The sequence below is a fragment of the Triticum dicoccoides genome, chromosome 2A (assembly GCF_002162155.2).
Source record: "Triticum dicoccoides isolate Atlit2015 ecotype Zavitan chromosome 2A, WEW_v2.0, whole genome shotgun sequence".
Classification (NCBI taxonomy): Eukaryota; Viridiplantae; Streptophyta; class Magnoliopsida; order Poales; family Poaceae; genus Triticum; species Triticum dicoccoides.
The window spans coordinates 783,417,828-783,423,437 of record NC_041382.1 but is presented as its reverse complement, the minus strand read 5'-3'; positions in this window follow the sequence as shown (position 1 = coordinate 783,423,437).

Here is a 5,610-nt window from a genome sequence, read left to right as displayed (position 1 = left end):
GGCATTCAAGGGTAAAGAAGCCGGCAGTTCTTCTTCTGCTCCTAGTAGCTCCACTGCTGGAGAAAATGCTTGTAACTTCTGCAAAGAGGAGGGACACTATCCAAGGGACTTCCCAGGCTTTCTAAAATGGATGAACAAAAGAGGTATTGATGAAATTACTTTTGTAGATGAATCTCTTTATGTCGGTTTTTTTATAAAGTCATGGTGGATTGATTCAGGGGCAACCACTCACGTTGCTAACTCTATGCAGGGATTCGATACGATCCAAACTATAAGAGGAGGAACAAGAAAGCTTAAGGTTGCGAACGGAGTTGAGGCCGATGTTGAAGCTGTGGGATCTCTCACGTTGGAGCTACACACTGGCCACACTCTTAGATTGAATAATGTTATTTATGTGCCTACCTTAAGTAGGAATTTGATTTCAGTTTCTCGTTTAGATGATGATATGTATGAGTGCCATTTTGGCATGAAACAATTTGCTTTGATCAAATGTAATAAGAATGTAGGCATCGGTGTTAGACGAGGCCAACTATACATGTTATCTCTTAATAATGATTCAGTTATGCATGTGAGTGATGAAATTAATGTTGAGAAGAAATGGAAAGGAGTTAGTAATTCTTCGAAATTGTGGCATTGTCGTTTGGGCCATATTTCGAGGGGGAGAATGGAATGCTTAGTTAAAAATGAAATACTCCTCCCATTAGACTTCTCAGATGCCGACAAATGTGTCGACTGCATTAAAGGAAATTCGCAAAAACAATTAAGAAAGGAGCAGTAAGAGCCACAGGGGTTTTAGAATTAATTCACACTGACATATGTGGACCCCTTAATGTTAAGTCTGTAGATGGTTTTGATTCATTCATTACATTCACAGACGACTTTTCCCGCTATGGATATATTTATCCCATACGTGACCGATCGGAAGCTTTGGAGAAATTCAAAGTCTATAAAGCGGAGGTTGAAAATCAACTGAACGCGAAAATCGAAGTTGTATGGTCTGATCGTGGGCGAGAGTATTATGGTAGGCATGCTCCTTATGGGCAGATTACTGGACCTTTTGCAAAGTTCTTATCTGAAAATGGAATCATTGCTCAATACTCAATGGCTAGTGAACCACAAAAAAAATGGTGTGGCCGAGCGTCGCAACCGCACCCTTATGGATATGGTGCGAAGCATGCTTAGTCACTCGAGTTTACCAGTAAGCCTTTGGATAGAGGCATTAAAGACAGCTGCACACATACTAAATCTTGCTCCAACTAAGTCAGCACCGAACACACCTTACGAGATGTGGGCGGGAAAGAAACCGAGCTTGAATTACTTACGAGTGTGGGGTTGCCCGACTGAAGCTAAAGTTTTCAATCCACAACTTAAGAAATTGGATCCAAAAATAGTTAGTTGTTTCTTCGTTGGATACCCTCATAGGGGAAAGGGATATCGTTTTTATTGTCCAGGTCATACCACCAAGTTTGTGGAGACTAGACAAGCAGTATTTTTTGAGGATAATAAGGTCACTAAGTTAAGGGAGATCGATCTTGAGGAGAAGCGGGTTTGTGCACCATCCCCGATTATCCAAGAGATTTTTTTTCCAATACGAAGAAATGTGACAACTGATGATCCTGAATCTCATGGTTCAGTTTCTCAGTCAAATGGTGATCCGCAGACTAATAATGAAAATCCAGACACAAATGAGGACCACCAGGAAAATAATGATTCACAAAATGATGATGTACCACCACCACCTCCTCCTGTGGGTAGACCACGGCGTGAGAGGAAGAAACCCATATCAAATGACTATATCACTTTCATGATTGAGGATATGAATGATCTAGGAAAGGTGGAGGATCCAACCTCTTATAAGGAGGCCATTAAAAGCGAAAATTCGTCCAAATGTTTGGTTGCCATGGAAGACGAGTTAAAATCTATGGGCTCAAATGACGTATGGGACTTAGTAGAAGTTCCCGATGGAGCTAAGAAAGTAGGCTGCAAGTGGGTCTACAAAACCAAGTATGATTCCAAAGGGAATGTCAAACGGTTCAAAGCAAGGCTAGTGGCAAAAGGTATACACAGAGAGAAGGCATTGACTATAAGCAAACCTTCTCTCCTGTGTCAACCAAGGATTCTTTCAGAATCATAATGGCATTAGTAGCTCATTATGACCTAGAACTACACCAAATGGATGTTAAAATGGCATTTCTAAATGGTGAATTAAAAGAAAACGTTTACATTGCTCAGCCAGAAGGCTTTGTTGTGGAAGGGAAGGAACATTTGGCATGTCGTCTAAAGAAATCGATTTATGGCTTGAAGCAAGCTTCAAGAGAGTCGTACCTCAAGTTTGATACAATTATCAAAACTTTTGGTTTCACCGAAAATGTTGTGGACAACTGCATATACGTTAAGTTTAAAGGCAGTAGGTTCACATTTTTAGTCCTATACGTTGATGACATATTGTTGGCATGTAGCGATAAGGATATGCTGCATGAGACCAAGAATTTTCTGTCATCCAGTTTTGATATGAAAGATCTTGGTGAAGCCTAGTATGTCCTCGGCATCGAGATTCATCGAGATAGGTCCAGAGAAACGTTAGGACTATCTCAAAAGGCATACTTTGAGAGAGTACTGAAAAAATTCAATACGCATAAGTGCTCACCCTCACCTGCTCCTATAGTTAAGGGCGATAAGTTTGGGATATTTCAATGTCCGAGGAACCAATGTGAAACTGATCAGATGAAGTCGGTTCCTTATGCTTCAGCTATCGGAAGCATCATGTATGCTCACGTGTGTACACGCCCAGATTTATGTTTTGTAACCAGGATGCTTGGCAGATACCAATCAAATCCAGGACCGGACCACTGGAAGGCCGCAAAGAAAGTCTTGCGTTATATGCAAGGAACTAAGGATTTCATGCTTACATATAAAAGAATTGATAACCTAGAAATTGTTGGTTATTCAGACTCTGATTTTGCCGGGTGTGTGGATAGTAAGAGATCCACGTCAGGTTATATATTCACACTCGCAGTAGGAGCTATATCGTGGAAAAGCTCCAAACAAACCTTAACTGCTGGATCTACGATGCAAGCAGAATTTGTAGCATGTTATGAGGCCACCGGGCAGGCTGTATGGTTAAAGAATTTTATTCCCGGACTTAAAGTGGTTGACAACATATCTAAACCAATTTTATTATACTGCGATAATGAACCCGCAGTTTTCTATGCGAGTAACAACAGGTCAAGTGATGCTGCCAGACACATTGACATAAAGTATCGTGTTGTGAAAGATAGAATCCAGGATCAAACAGTTGATGTTAAACACATAAGAACGAAGCATATGCTTGCGGATCCGCTAACAAAAGGCTTACCACCCAGTATTTTTCATGAGCATGTTGCCGGCATGGGACTACTGGAAGCCTTATGATTCTGGAATAAGAGGACCATTAAAATGAACCACTCCCCAATTAGCAAAATGTTTTCCATTTTGAAATAGGCGGGTGTGCTATAAGTGTTGAGGTTCCATGGCGTTTCAAGCTGTTGTAACACCTCACTTTGGTACATCATTCCTATGTAGAATGGGCGAATGAAGTTAAGCCTAACGATTAAGGGGGAGAATGTTGGTTTTGATCTGATAGGTTAACAGGCCAGTTAGATCTATTAGTCTAATAGAAAAAAGGGAAAGATAACGTTAAAGAAAAAGGCCCCACATACCAACGTACGTGGGCTTTTTCTCCCAACTAAGGCGCCCTGATCGGGGGCACCCAAACCAACTGATGGTTTAGGTCCCCTGTCGCCGGCGCTACATAAAAGGGGGTACGGGAGAGGGTTGGCAGCCTGCGCAATCACAATTTTCTACGGTTTCACTCCCCTCCCGATATTCTCTCACCCCATCCGACCGGGGGGGAGCGCTGCAGCGACGGGAAGACCTACTCCAGCCGCCGTTGCTGTCCCCGGGCAGTGCCGGTGGCGTCCTGAGGGCATCAGGACGTTGAGGAGGACTGCTACCTCGACTACATCACCCTTGCATCACGCCTGCATCGAGCAGGCGATCATGTCCACTGCCGTGACATGTAAAGATTCCCTAAACCTTCTCTGTTCATGCTTTTTAGGTGATCTAGATGCAATCAAGTTCCTGCTAATGGCATCCCAGAGATGCATAATTAATCCAACATCTCCGTCCTGGTTTATTGGTCTCATCATACTTTGTGCTAAATTTTGATCATAGATTTAACAATTAAAATGTTAATGTATGTCATGAAAAATAATATCATTAACAACTATGTTCAAATATGAATTCAACAATATAGTTTTTGGTCATGCATTACCCTTTTGTTAGTAAAATCTTTGATCAAAATTTGGCACAAAGTACAAAGAGGACTAATAAAGCCAAGATAGAGGTAGTAGAAACCATACATTGTTATAAAGTGTCGATCCGGATGGACCGGCCGTATGCATTAACTAGATCCGTGGAGATCAGTAGCACGCATTTCGTGTTGAAACTCCAGCCACCGTATATCCATGTGTTCGTCACTAGTACTCTAAGGGTAGCTTGGACTGGAACGAGTGCCTTCTTCAGCGGTCTCTTTCGTCCTTGATTAATTCCCACTTTTCCAGAGAATTAGACTTTTATATGACACGTCCATTCAATGCGTGTGTATGTTCGTACATCGATATGTATGTACCTGCAGTACTGCAATGCCCCAATACTGATCGACGAGAGTAATCCGAAACTCATACGGCCACGACGTACGCTACTGGGAAGAGGCCGGGTACGTACGATTTCTTCCACGCACACCATGTGTTTTGTGAAGCTGCATGCATGCATGGTGCAGTAGTACTACTACTCCTTAATAGTAATAAGTCTGTACACACTGTAAAGACTACATTATGATGTATCCTTTTAGGGCATCTCCAGCCGCGCCTAGGAAGGCCTTCCCAGACGATTTTTTCACGCCGGCGTCAAAAAAACGGCCCAGTCACGCCCCCAGGAGCCCGATTTTCGCCGGCCTGGGCCGAAAACAGCGCCGGCGGACCCAGGCCGAACCCGGCGCGCTGGGGGGCGCCCGGGGGCGCCGGGGTGAACTGTTTTGACGCAAACAGCCGCGGGCCCGCCGCGTCAGCGACACGGCGCCTCGTCTTCCCCCAACGGCCTCGGTTCCCGCGGGGAATCAATGCCAAGGCTGCCGCCGATCAGCCTTGCCATTGATTCCTCACGGGCGGCGCGTCAAGAGACGGCGCGCCGATGCCTCCCCTCCCTCGCACGCGTACACACGGGTGCGGCGCGGCTATATAGCCGGTGGCCTGCACTCGCCTATGCCCACACCAGCCCCGCCCCTCGCCGTCGCCCAGCTCCTCCCTCTCCCTACCTCCCCCGAGCGCCGCCGCCCAGCCCCTCCCTCTATCTCTCTACCTCTCCCGAGCCCGTCGCCATGGCGGAACGCTACCCCGGAGACGAGGCGGCGGCCAACGGCTTCGGCCGCCGTTCGCTCCGCGAACAGGAGTCCTGACTCCTGTTCCAGGCGAACATCCCGGCGCCGCCGGACATGCGCGCCAGGCCGACGGGGTGGAGGCTCAGCGCCGGGGGAGTGCCCATTCCCCTGTTGCCCGACGCCGTGGCGAAGCC